This window comes from Pagrus major, chromosome 9, assembly GCF_040436345.1.
Source record: "Pagrus major chromosome 9, Pma_NU_1.0".
NCBI lineage: Eukaryota > Metazoa > Chordata > Actinopteri > Spariformes > Sparidae > Pagrus > Pagrus major.
Window position 1 is genome coordinate 5,679,847 of NC_133223.1, and position 15,157 is coordinate 5,695,003.

The following is a 15,157-nucleotide window of genomic DNA, read 5'->3' on the forward strand; positions in this document are numbered from 1 at the left end:
ATTAACTTACAGTATATGATAGCAGTTTTGTCATTTTTATTGATGTTTGTTGCTTTTTAATATACTGATTTCATCGAATTGTAGTAAGAATAGAGTGAAATATTACTTCAAAATTAGCCTCTAAAACCACATGTCCTACTATCCTCCTCAAATACCTGTTAAACACACAACATGTAATTTCTTGTCTCTATCAAAAAAACAAAACAAAAAAACAAAAGACGTTTGGGGAGGAGAAAGTTGGGTGCAGAGCCAGACCTTCTGGAGGGATAAACACCCCAGTCACACCAGATTCTGTTCTCATCCAGAGAAGTTTACCGACAGGACGACAACTCAGAGATGAAGTGGATTTATCTTCACTCCTGTTTACCACCCTGACTGCAGCAGTGATCTGCTGAGGTGACCTCCATTGTCGTGTGCTTACGTTCTGTAATGTTGACTGCTGACTGGAGCTGGAGGGGAAATGTGCTTAACTTCCTGAACGTAATGTTACAGAGAGGAGAGGGGAAAAGGAAGAGAGAGAACCAGAGTCTCTGGTGAGTGCTAAGGTAAGTAAGAGTTGACCTGAATTTAAACACACAGACACACACCCTTGGTGCGTGCTGTTACTCACTTGCGTACAGCTAGTGTACAGTAAAGTAATCTGGCTGTATATGGTGAACACAAATGATCCTATAGTCAAACTCACTCCATGTTGGTGAACAGACCTTAAAACCACCATTGCTGATAAAAATCTCTCTGTCATGGCCAAGGCACTAATGTTTACAGATGAGGTAATGTTTTACACTTTCATTCACATTACATTTAGTCTCTTTCGCTGACCTCCTTTGTCCTTCACTGACTATATCCTGGAAGTTATAGTGACAGGCAACCAAATGACACACACAGTTACCTTGGGTAAACTTGTGGATGTCTCTAAGTTTGAACATTTGGCATAATGTCAGTACATAATTCAACAAATATATAACAGAGGTGACACTGAAAACCCCAAAAGGTTCCCTCTGCTTTTGGAAATGATCAGCACTGATGTCATGTAGTTTTTTATAGTAAATTAGCTAGAAAATAAAAAACACCAGCATGTTTTTATTTTTTCACATGTACTCTGTCACTTATGGTAATTCGTGAGAGAGGTGTGAATTTGGCACAACTGAGCAGAAGCGTTTTACTGGTATCACACAGGAAGAAGAGAGGCAGAGGAAGGAGAGGACGAGCGTGGAGCCACCTGCTGATCCAGCTACAATGATATCACTTCCCCTGAGAGCAACAGTAGGGATTACATCATTTCCTTTTTGTTTGCCTGCCTTGTATCGACATCTGCCTCTGTCTCTCAATACTAGGAAGGGAGCTTAATACAGAGAGAGAGTGGGAGGTAGAGACAGACTGTGTGCTCCGTGCAGCTCTTATTTGACTCTGCTCGACTACACTGTGCTGTGTTGTACTCTGAATACTTCACTACTGTAACCTGCTGCTGACCTACATCGCTGTATATTTTGAGTCATTGCCTCAGTGTGTTTTTCTTTGTCTTCTTACTCCCACAGCTGACAGCGGGTACAACTAAACCTGCTGAATTAACACACACAGTGATAGGGTCACACACTAACAGAGACACACAAACACACAAAGGGCACGAGGACATGGCAACAAAGAAAGTTATTACCAGCTGCTTATAATGTTCTACATGTTATTACTTTGGGCTACATTATATGAAGTTTGTTCCTCTTTTCATTTTATTGTGCACTTCCAAATGTCTTGGCACTGTGTGAGTCTCAAGCACATACACATGCTCAGGCACGCGCACATTTATGAGAAAAAAGATACACACACATGTATGTGTATATGCATGCATGTGAGTTGGCCCAAATAACGCCCTATTGCGTGTGCGTGTCCCATTGGACCCAGCAGATCCCAGGGGTACTCAGCTGCTGCTGTGTAACATGATACACACACACACACACACATACACATACACATACACACACACACACACACACACACACACACACACACACACACACACACACACACACACACACACACACACACACAGTGGTGTGTTCCACATTTAGAGACAGAACAAATGAGTTCTATTTTTGCTTCAAAAGAAACAAACAAGAGGCAGCAGGAAGTTGATTCTACTGTAGCTGAATGGATTTACCATGGGTGTATTAAAGTTGGATGTGATGTGGGAGAGTCACCCTTGCTGCCAACTTGCTCCTGTTGCCTGAAACATTTCCCTCATACACACGCAGGCTGGAAGTTGACACTACATGTGTGGCAGAACTTTACGAGCTGCCCCACATATATTAGATGGAAAGTGGAGGCACAACTCTGCTATTCTGAGATCCTTACAGTACCATCACTGGAGACAGAGACGTAAGAGCTGTCCTGAGGATGGATGAAGCTCACTGGAGAATCAAAAGGGATCATTATATGGTAAGCGATAAATGTTTGGAGATTTACATGAGAAACATCCTCATGAGTGGCCTTGATCAGTAGATTCTCTCTCAGGACTGAAGTTAATCGGCCTCACCATTGACAAATGCCAAACTGTCTTCTTGACTGTGCTGACCTGTGAGGGAAGAGAGAACTGGAGAGTCCAAAATGGAGAAAGCATCCACCATCTGTCAGAATATAAACTGCTTGACACAAAAGAAGAATGGGTTGTCAGCTGTGATACAGAAATCGATTGTACGTGATTGTAAACTTATTGTCCAATTAGCAACTGAGCTAATGAGCTTGCTAACTGATAGTTGCCAAGCTAGCAAGTTCATGTTAGTGTTCAGCTTGCCAGTTACAGTATCACCAACTAGCTCCAACCACTAACATCATCATCACCAAGTTTCAAACACTGCCTATTTTGGAAGAAAGTGTGGATGAATTCTGCTGTGCCATGTTCTGGTTTGACCATGCCTTCAGGGTAGTGCTAGAGGAACGGTAAAAGAGGGACCTAAGTACAATCGGACCCCTCCTCTAAGAAGCAGTTTCATTATAACTGTGACATTATGTCAGCATTACAGAAAATACTAGGCTATCCTTAACCCTGGGGGTGATGGCTGTACCAAATTTCATGGCAATACACCCAAGAAGTTGTTGAAATATTTCATGCTGGACTGACGCTGCCAACAATGGAGCGCCTGTGTTACTATAGCAAGGCTAAAAGTCCTGCAATGGTTATCATTCTTAAAAAACATATATGTGTGCTGCTGCTAATATCCTCAGCTTCACTCAGACAGTTATACCATGGTTGGACATTACTCGATATATTTTTACCTTCCTATATGTTGCCAAACCCATACAGCTTCTTATAATATACGTAGAAACACCAGCCACTCCTTCACAAATGCCCGCAACCACACACTGTGTATATATAGTGTGTATATTTATATGTATACACGCACCACTTTGATATGATCATCAGTACAGCACACGCGGTCAAGTATCTGCAGCTGTGTGCGAGCAGCTAAACACACTTCAAAACTGAATGATAACAGGGCAGCATCCCACACCCACACACACACACTCACACACCAACACACACACTCACACACTTTTCTGAACAGACTGATCTCCACAGAGAAAAACAACATTCCCAACTAAATGTTGCAAAACCACCTTTAAGCCAAAACAACAGTCACTTTTTGGGTGGCGTAAAAGTTCATTCATAATCTTGAAAGTAGTAGTGAGAAAGCTCTTTGCCTTATGTTTAATTATTCATGTTAGGATTCATGTGGTAGGGCAGTACCAGAATCAGAATTTCCCAAGTCCACTCTGAGTTGTCCCTTTGGGCAGAATAACACTCGACTGCTGTATTTTAATTTGATTTGAAATTGAATTCACTTTGGGTTCCTGTACAGTACCTTTTGTTATCCTTATGCTCTGAACACACAGTAGACTTTCCATACAGTACTGTATACACACTTAGTATTATTACTGATGTTTTCTTCTATAAACCTTATTTACAAAGATAAGAAATATATAATTCACAGCCTCTGCCCAGTTACACTTAAGTTCAGTGCACCTGCAGCACAGCAGCCTCCTACCAAACTCCTATAAAGGGACCAGCCAACTTGTCAAGGTAAATGTATGTATGTAATTATATGTTACGTGTGGGGCTATCTCATGCAGTGTAAAACTCAGACTCATCTTTATTGTGATAATAACCAGGTACAATGAGACTTTGTTTGGCTCCTCCCTTAAACTAAGCGGCTGCTTTGTTTTATGTGTAATTTTAATAATCAATTTATCAATTTGCAGTTGTACAAAGAAGTCTGATCCTGGATTCACCCTGACAGCTTTAGTGCAGGTTGTGTTGAAGGAAACAGGCTGCATAGAAATCCACATGAATGCTTTATATTAATTCAAAGCAGTAGGTCTATCTCTGTCACCATTACATTCATTTTAAATTATTCCTATCTGACTGAGAAAAAAAACTTTGGTCCATGCGACAATTGTTACGTGCCAGTATTTGTTCTAAGTAGTTTGATCGGTGGTCTCTGTAAAGGCCGAACAGAAGAGCCAGTTATATGAAGCGTGCAAGGTTTCTGTGTGAAACATTTTTTGTCGCATGACAGATAATAAAATGGCATACGAAAAAAATGGACTGGTGTGCAAAAACCTTGACATGAAGTGTTAAACAGTGTGACAGTTCATGTGACAAGAGAACAAGTTTACACTGAATAAAAGTACTGAAGTACTTCAGCTGAGTACAGTTTGGGGTCAAAGTGCAAGAGCTTGGTGTTACAGACATTTCACATCATTTCACCATACTGCTGTCAGAGATGAGAGTAACCAGATGCAAGCAGTCACCAGGTGGTGGAGTCGTGACTTCAGGGCACAAAGACCTCAGTACAACTGAGACTGACACACAGATTGTTTCCCTGTGTTACTAAATTCTGTGTCCTCTTGTGTTTTCTTGATGCCTTTTTTTTTGGTACAGTTTACAGGTAAATATTTTTGTTTTAAACCTATTTCTTCAAACCAAACAAAATCAATACAGGCTAAATATGTATTGCCTCTAACTGACAAGCATATCTAATGTTAGCAGTGAGCTGTTATTGGTTTCAGGACAAGACAAACTCAAATTCCAACACACAAAGGGTATCATGTGACTTTCCACTATTTATACCAGAACCCTGTAGGCTGTTACTTAAAATGACATGACTTCTGTCTTATGTATCCAGGAATTAGTTTGCACCGACCACAGATTTATAATTCTGGCATTCAAGAGTTGGCTGTGGATGAATGTTGGAGCCTCTAACCACAGAGACACTGGGTTTTCAACAGAGCTCAGTAGGGATGAAACATAAGCATAAAGACTACAGGAGCCCACAAGAGGCTGGAATGATTCATAGTCGAATTCACTAGAAGAGCGTTTATTTTGGAAACCTCTACATAGCTTTCTAACCATCAGTTGAGTGCTGGCCTGATTGTTGTTGTACAACTGGTTTGATATTTACGAACTGAAACAGAAGGGGTGACATTCAGGACCTTAATAGGAATATATCGTATGCTGTACTTTGGGTTTGCCTCAACTACAAACCAGGTGGGATAATAACATATATTACACAGTGTGTCTGAACCAGATGTCAGCAAAAACCTTTCCAGACACCAAAGGCCAGTTTAAATAATATCACAGCCAAGACGTTATATCCATACTTGACATTATTGTTAAATATCTCATTTCCAAAATGTGGACATTAATCTCCTGCTATAAGAGCCTTCAATGGCTTCAGGCTTTCCACAATATATTGGAAGCTGGCTGCGGGGATATGCTCACATTCAGCCACCAGAACATTAGCAAGGTCACTCACTGACGTTAGGCAATGAAGCCTGGATTTAGTCAGCATTCCAGTTCATCTCAATTTTGTTGGACTAGGTCAATGTCAGGGCTCGGCGCAGGGCAGTGAAGTTCCTCCACGCTAAACAGGCAGCTAATGGGGACTTGTGGATGGTTTGGTATTTGGCACCCCGGGCCAGGGTTAGGGTTAGGGCCACTTCTAAAGTGCTTTGTCGCAGTTAGCGATCACTTTAGCAACAAAAATAATGGGAGAAGTCCATCGGAAACCTCCATAAATGGCCTTAGTACCCTAACTGGTTGGCAGTACATATCAGTTCATTTAGCACAAGCATAACAAGTAAAACTGTCTATCCTTACCCGAGGCAGAGTGGCTGGAGAACATCAGAAAATACTTTCTCCATAAAAATAAGATCCGATTTCACCCAAATTAGTGAATAAAGTTCTTAATTTGTTTTTATATGTAATCCGAGAGGCCTGGCTCCCAGAAACACAGGAAAATAGTGCAGGATGTGAGTTAGGATTAGCTTGTTATTCTCTCTGTTTTTCAGGAAGGACTTTTTTTGCCTGATATTGTGTGTAGGTGAGATACAGAGCAACACATATGTGATAAAAAAGATTTAGACATTGATTTTGACTTCATGGGAACTTGAAGATTTCTCTTTGTTGGAACTGAGAAGCTCAACCCAAACCAACCCAGAAAACCGCAGACAAAAAATACTGGAAATATCCACAAACTTAGAGATAGTGAAACAGAGAAGTGGTTAGGACATGTACAGAGCACACGTCTACACGAGTGTGTAAAGTGAATACTATCAAAGAATCAAGCACAGACCAGCACACATAAACACAGAGCAGAACTTTCCACGTGACAGTGAGATATGAAATGATAAGGCTGTTTACCTTTGGTCTGCTAACACTGCTCAGTCCAGTTCCAGCACAGCACACAGTGGATGAATTTGATCACCCTGCAGAGACACACAGAGAAACTGTTTCATTATACATGATCAGATTTCCTTTGGACGGACATAGAAGCATACACATACTCTTCCTTCCTGTCGACAGCAATGCATGAAAACCACATTGGGCCTCCAACTATTGGCTTTAGTCAGATTGATACCGAAATATTGGGGATTGAAAGTAGCCATAGTTTTTAAAGAAATGCATATTTGGTGTTTCACTCAGAGTCAGGCGAGCATCTAAGAAAATCTTTGTGGCTCCAGTACAGAGATCCGTCTATTGCCTAGCTTAGCTTAGCTTAGCACAAAGGCTGGAAGAAGGGGGAAACTGTTAGCCTAGCTCCATTAAAAGTTAAAAGGTGCAACTTCCAACAACTCCAAACACACACACACACACACACACACACACACACACACACACACACACACACACACACACACACCTAGCAGCTGTCTACACACCAAATGTACAGTCAGCAGGTGGCACTAGTGTTTGTGTGCGTTTCTATCATGCTGAGCAGGCTGGATGTATGTGACCTAAAAATAACTGACAGGCAACAACATTTAAATACACTGCTGAAGTCTCTCTCTCTCTTTCCCAATATGTCTCAGCCTCTCTCGACCCATTGCTCTCCTTCACAGTTACTCTGCGCCCTAATGCTCCATTTTTATTTTCTTCGCTCACTCTCCTTCAGTGAGTCTCTCTTGGTGTGGATTTGCTGATTCGTCTGAAATTGGTGACATTTCACCAAATCAACACAGTTATTATCATAACTTCATCCAATCAGATTCAATCATGCTGAAATCCCACCTGACCTTTCTTGGGAATGTATACACAACGAGTGAAGAACGTGCGTATGTAAATGACTAATATGTGTGTGTCTGAGAATTCTTAGAATTTTAGTGTAAATGATCTCATCCATCACATGGATGTGTTTGTGAGTATATTAATAAACAGTGTACAAAACCACTAAAATGTCAATACATCACATGCACAGAAGAAAATGACTGTGGTCAGAACACACACACTCCAATCCTTGCTTGCATAAGATCATTAGCAGCTCTCATATGATCAGTAGCTGATGGCTGAAACAACAAGAACAGTGTTGTTGGGACAAACACACAGTGTACTGCTCATGGGCACATCAGTACATCAGTGTTACTCATTGACTTTCCATCACAGACCATGTAAACCAGTACCTGTCCAGTGATGAGCAACATCCCAAACCCAGACAGCTGACTGCAACATTCAATGCTGGCATTATTTAACTATTTGTTATTGTCAACATATCTTATAAAAAGGCTTGATGTAGCTTTTGGCCTTGTGCCATAGACCTTCATTGTTGACCAGAAACTATTACATAACAAAAGTGTCCACTGTTAAGCCTGAAGGGCTTTACTAAGTAATAAAAAGATCAGACATGGATACAAACAATGGCTCTTCTGCTCATAATACCTCTAAGTGCACAGCTATGCAAGCCAAACACAGTTCCACTGAAGTTTGAAGATGGGTTGGCCGTTCAAGGTTTCGCTTGAAGCAATGGTGAAAACAGTGTTGAATAAAACGAAAATAAGAGTAAGAAAAAGCAAAGTAACAAGAAAACTGGATGCGACATCTCCTGCATGTCTGTCCTGGGAGAGGGATCCTCCTCTGTGGCTCTTCCTGAGGTTTCTTCCATCTTTTTTCACTGTTAAAAGGGTTTTTTTCAACATGGCAAGTTTTTCCTCACTCGAATCGAAGGTCTAAGGACAGAGGATGTCATTCACTGTACAGACTGTAAAGCCCACTGAGGCAATTTGATTGTGATTTTGGGCTATATAAATAAAATTGATTTGATTTGATCTAGAGTGCCAAAGTCAGGCCCCTTCCCATAGACCTCATGGGACCTTATTTCCGAGTCAAGAAAGTCAGTTTCTCATTTATTAAGTAAAATATCATTTAATTTTTTTTTAAACCGCTCAGTGAACTACATCGTCGTGCTCATCACACATCACCAAAAACATGGCCGCCAACTCAATGCACCATGGTGAGAGTTTTCATTTGCAATCAGCCCTGTAAAGTATGCCTATAAATCATGTTTGGATACTTTTTGGAGACCTACAGAAAATAAACAAATACTCCCATTAGGAAAAAAAAAGGGTCATAAGCCAATTCTCTGAAGTATGTTCTTTCATTCTGTAGAGGCATTTCTTCATGAAGAACACACGACATAGATAAGATATGTTGGTTTCAGTCTGCTCCTCCATGTATCTCTCTTAATAGAACTGCCATCAAAATCTGGCACCAAATATGTTGGAATGATAATGTAGTGCTCCTTCTTTGTTTTATAGGTCCATTGTAGTTATACAGGACCTGTGTCATTGGGGGTTGCTATAGCAACAGAATATTTAAATAGAGGCAACTGACTGTGCCAGAACAATTTGCACTCTCCATGATCTGTTGTACTTCATGTGTCCTTTCTTGATGTGGTGAAGTTCAGTTGGACTTATGGTTGTGACATACAACTTCACATTTCCTTCTCATTCCAGGAATTCAAAAAATATTTAAAGTAGTTCCTCAATCCGCTGTGTTGCAACCAATTACTTCACAGGAAAGTATTAGGAAGAATTAGCCAATAGCAGCGTTTCCAAACAGCTCGTGGTTGACCATCTGCCCTCTGTAAATAACTCTGAGGGGGTTGGTGGGCTTAATGTCTTTGATTGTGGGTTAATCACAATCTCTTAGTTCTATAAATATCAATCTTCTGTGGTTGGTCCCTCCTAATGAATATCAATGACTCAGGGTTTCCCCAGTAACTTTGTGAATCATCTTTCCTGCAAATATTTATTTTGTGGTTTTCTTAGTTTAGGCTTGTTTATTGAATTTGTCATCCAGGATTTAGAGTTAACAGCTAGATAATTGTACCACTCTGTTGGGTTGCACTAACTCTAAAAGTTCACTGGTTTTCATTTAAAGAATAGGAACATTTTGGGTTGACCTCGTCCTCTTCAAAACTGGGCACAACTTCCCTGCCACAAACATATTGTCAGTGCAGCATTTTTCCGGTTTTATAAAGCAATACATTTCGCTCACAATTAACTTTCACAACTTTTTACCAGGTGACATTGAAAGCAGTGCTAGGGACTCCAGTCTACCTTAGTTAGTTACCTTAGTTTCAAACCTTCACCGACAGTCCAGACAGTAGTTCAAAATGTAACTTAATCTGCTGGCTATATTCAGAAAGGATAGTGGTAGTGTTTGTACTAACGTGATATTGTCTTGTAGTTCTGCTTTGTGGTGTACCAAGCAAAAAAAAAATAAAAAAATAATATTTTGGTCTACATTGCAGGATCACTTGATTTTCTGTGGAACAAGGCAAATAACTACAGTTGCAATATTCTCAATAGACAGGTCTGGGATCAACTAAATAATACAGTGCCTTTACATGTATTTACTGAACCTCAAAAAGGTCAAATGGAAAGTGGATTGGGAGCTTTAAGAAACCTATGCATTGTTAGTGCAGTCAACAGCTTGCATGGAGGTTCATTTTGTTCAGTGGCAATCTCACATAAGTAACCAAACTCTGCCATTTTAAGATAGAGCTCCTGGAAAATAGTGCTGTTCATCTGTTCTTTCAGAATTTGATAACTTGGTTGGTAAATATTATAAACATGAGTTTTGAGTTCTAAGTTTTTATAAACTTGCCAAACTTGGATTGTAAATGGGTAAATGCAGCTTGGGTGATTTCTGACTAAGTCTTCTAAGCAAACCTTTTTTTTAGGCCTGTGACTAACTATTGATGTCACTGTTCATTAATCTGCCAAGTATTCCATTAAAGTTTAATCAATCCATCGTTTGGTCTAAATGTCACAAAAGAGTGAAAAATGCCAACCACATTTTCCTTTGCAATCATAAAACATAGACAAATAGAAAATCCTCACATTGAAGAAGGTGGAGCCAGAGAACATTTGGCATGTTTATCTATAATTGATGTAACAACTGCAGTAAAACTGTTGCTCATTCTTTTATTAACAATTAACAACTAAGCAACTTATTGTTGCAGCTCCACTCTCTTTACTTCTGAGCTAGCTAACCTCTCATGGTACATATATTCACATTTCAATTTTGAGGTAATCTCCTCCTTGTGAATAATATGTTTGTAATATGTTTGCTGAGGCTTTATGATGCTGAAGCTTTGCTTCTCCTTCCCAGCAGATTTATGACTCCTCTGTTGCCCAACAGGCCGCATTAAAGGGTATTATGAAACAACATGGCCAGCCAATACAGAGGCTTTAAAATCTCGGACTGAAAACAACAGCTCTACCTCTCCAGTATTTCACTCATAATGAGACTTGGAACCCTGATTTAAGAGGGCTGTACACTTAATATTGTGAATAATGTTTGACAATTAATTGTCAGAATAATTGGCCAACTGGGAAACTTTCAATTGAAACAATAAAGACATTGTTGCCTGCATTGCTTCAACATTTCGATTTTTCAAACCATCAAGAAAAATAGTCAGAACAGTGTGTCAGTAAGAAGGTGACTAAGCTTCAGACGTAAGATTGAAACTTACTGTGAAAATATTTTGGGTTGTAACCACGTAGCCCATGTGCAGGGAGGTTTGGGGGTAACCGAAAGTAAATTCCAGTATGCTCATTGTGACTCCAAATCTCTTCATTGTGTTGCAGCCCACACCATGATGCAGAGAGAGGAGAGAGAGAGAGAGAGAGAGAGAGAGAGAGAGAGAGAGAGAGAGAGAGAGAGAGAGACAGAGAGAGACAGAGAGACAGAGAGAGAGTAGATAACCCCCAACACAACACACCTTTTTAGACCATCCACCATGTCAGGCTGTTTAGTCTGACATTTTAAATCTGGTGCCACTTACTCCACAGTATGTCTCCGATGCTGGAAATCACAGTTAATAGTGTTCAAATCATGAGATGTCGTTACTGAAGCAAGCTTTGAAAACTGAACTCTTTGCTGCAAGTACATAACGGGTCAGGTGGGAATCAAACCCTCGACCCTGCCAGAGTCAGTGCCTTGCTGCTGTGCTGCAAGAAGTTATTATATACTGGTCTGCCTGGTAACCAGCTAACACACATACTCACATCCCATCTAACACAGCACGGTCCACTGACACACACACACACACACACACACACACCCTTGGGTTAAATCTGCAGCCTGATTTGTTTTATTCAAATGGTGCACAAGCTGCCAGCACTGGAGGGCAGACAAATAGAAGAGAATAGAAGTGGTCCTGCTCTGTTGGCAGTGCAGTGTGGAGTTCAGTGGCAATGCTGTAAATCAACAAATGGAACTTAACTATGCAATTAATGTAAAATGAGACCTTGTGCTAAGTGAGCAAAATTTAAATGACACCACAGTTTCACAATATCGATTATGTAACTGTTGGGTGCAAAACATCTCCAAAACATAAACTTTTCAGGAAGTGAGTAGGAGTTCACGCTGAAAGTCATCAGTTAATGTGCTATGGCATTTCCTCCGTGTCCAAACAGGCATAGCAGGTTCTGGAAACTTTTGCTGACACACCAAATTTGCTCACAATATTTCTTCATCTAAGGTCACAGTCTATATGCATCTCTCTATAGACTGACAAGAAAGCAGAAAATAAATTCTGATTCACATTAGTGCAACCAGGCTCAACACGGCTGGACACCAGACTGGGACTGAACACAGCCTCTAAGACTGACAGAGGTCAGTTTGAAGATACAGTACGGAGGGGATTTACAGCGGCGCTGACCAGGACTACGACTTCGGGATGAGAAGATATGGCAGACAGGGACAGGAAGTGGCAGAGGGCAACAATAGCATGTAGAACTTAAATATTCTCACTTCTCACTAGAGGTCGACCGATAGTGGATTTTTAAAGGCCGATATAATAACGATAGTAAGGAGATGGAAAAAGCAGATAGCCGATTAATCGGACGATATTAAATATATATATATATACTTGCGGTCGTCGGAGGCTGCGAAGCCATCAGCAACTATCAGAGCCAAATTCAGCCGATAATAATAGTTTTTGAAAGCTCCTATTGTCGACCTCTACTTCTTACTCTGCGAATTGAGGATTTATTTTGCTAAAGAAGAGCTGATTGTGGAAAGATGAAGCAAGACTCTTTTATGTTGAATTTAAAGTGTTTTGACTTAATGAGGCAATTAAGCTAAATTTTGTTCGGTAAAAGAGAGAAACTTGAATTCAGAAGGCGTACGGTTGTGTTTTTCTGTTTGGTCAGGAAAATAGGTGGAAAAACATTTCCTTTCTTCACTTTTTGTGAGCTTATTTTGTTTACTTATTTAACCAAACAGCGAACCTGCCACGTTAATATCTCCCATCTGAATCTCAGGGGCTCTCTGGCTCTTTGCCTCTTGAGGTACAATGTGGTACTAAGAGACAGGATGGACTGGGCTAGCTGGTTAGCATGCTAACTTCAGCAGACATCTCTGCAGCACAGTACATAGACGTCTTTGACATAATGTCGACACTGTTGTTTCTTCACACTCTGTTGATAATGTTAGGCCATTTTTTGAATGTTTAATACTAAAATGCTGGCCATATTACAAATCGCTCCTTTAAAATATTAGTTTGATTACAGATAATTGATTGGAACAATTAAATTAATTGAATTAATCAAAGTTCTAGGGAAACTGCAAAAAGTTCAAATTTGCTGCTTTCCTTGTCTTCTATGGTGGCAAATGACATATCTTTGTGTGCTGTACTGCTGATCAGACAAAACAAGCAATTGGTATATTTAATAAATTGAATCCGACAGTATGATCACCATCGTTCACTTTTTTATGACATTTTATAGACAAAGCGATAATCGAGAACATAATGCAACCCTGTGTGAATTGGCAGCTGAATCGATAGTAATTGTAGTCCTCATATCAGCACAGCCTGAGTGAGGGCAAGGAACTTAAACCATTGTCCCTGGCAACGCCACAATATCAAGGATTAGCATAGCTACCCCCTGCTGTGACGACGGTGAGACACTGAAATCTGATGGGTGGCTGCTGATTGTGAAAGGATTTAGGAGTCTTGCAGTGAGGACACAGCAAAACTACCTGGTTTCAGAATGGCCTGCATTACTTTGAGCCCACTCCAAATCCTTCAAAACCAAGGCTGTTGTTAAAAGGTTTCCCTTTTAATCACTATTACGACAACTGCAGAATGAATGGAAGGCGCACGCGCGCACACACACACACGCACGCACGCACGCACACACACACACACACACACACACACACACACACACACACACACACACACACACACACACACACACACACACACACACACACACACACAGGTTTACTGCTGCTGCAGTAGAGTCGGTCGCACTGCAGAACTGTCAGGAACAATCGCAGCACTCTACTTTGCTGCCTTGACACACACACACATACATTCTATACAAGGTCAATGAGCTACTGGGTTAAATTGCGGTGAAGAGGAGGAAGGCGAAGGAGAGCAAGACAGAGAAAGATAGTAAGACTGACAAGGTTGACTGCATCTGTGACCATATCCAGGACACACAGCACACATGATGGCAAAATGTAAATATGGACCCTGCGTAGTCTGAACCAATCAAATACAGCAAGCCCCATTCCACATGATTATTTGATTAGATTCAGAAATACTCAAAGTCGCTGTTTGATTGAGCTTTTATTGGTTCCAATCTGAGAGGATCCAATCTGATCTTTTCCTGATGTACAGAAGAACATATCGCTGTTTGCTGTTATGGCGGTCTGTTCAGTGACAACATGGACTATACACTCAAAATCAACATTAAAAACATAGGAGGAGCCAAATTAATAGGCATAGAAGACAAATGATAAAGACATCAGGAAACAATATAAAGCTCTACTCCTGACTTGAAGTTTAACCAGGCTGCACTGGCTGACTGGCCCCATCTTTGAGTTTCCTGGGGAGGTCACTAGGGAAACGATCATGGGTGATGCTGTCGTAAGTAACAAAGTATCATAATAACTGATGTAACACGGTCAACGCTTACGGTAAGACACATTAGCTAATTGGACTAAGAAATAACAATAGTGTTGGGAGTATTCACATGGTAAAGTTGCTAACCCAGAGCTTGAATGAATGATATGCCATACCAATTGCTCTAAGAATAATTAGCCTCCTGTTACCATGGAAAAACATTGGTTCCTGTTAAGTTATAGGACACACCAGGAGTCGCGACCACAATTCCCATGGGGTGTAGGATTAGGTTGGATTAGATAATTAGCTAAAATTGTGAACTGACTTGATTGAAGCTAACACCAAAGTTGACTGATGACACTTCAGTTTCAAGAGCGTCTATCCTCTGGTTGCAAGAAATTCTGACTATTGAAATTTACTGGAAAAACACCTGCTTTTCTCAGAACTAAATATTTTCAAACCGA

At 40.5% G+C, this 15,157-nt stretch overlaps 1 protein-coding gene across 2 annotated transcripts in view; it reads right to left on the reverse strand.

The window, feature by feature from the left end:
• Positions 1 to 15,157, reverse strand: part of raph1a (Ras association (RalGDS/AF-6) and pleckstrin homology domains 1a) — an 81,217-nt gene that overhangs the window by 51,080 nt on the left and 14,980 nt on the right. For both annotated transcript variants that reach the window (XM_073474379.1, XM_073474378.1), the window contains exon 2: positions 6,695 to 6,759. The gene's annotated coding sequence lies outside the window, so the exon portion shown is untranslated. The remainder of the gene's footprint in view (positions 1 to 6,694; positions 6,760 to 15,157) is intronic.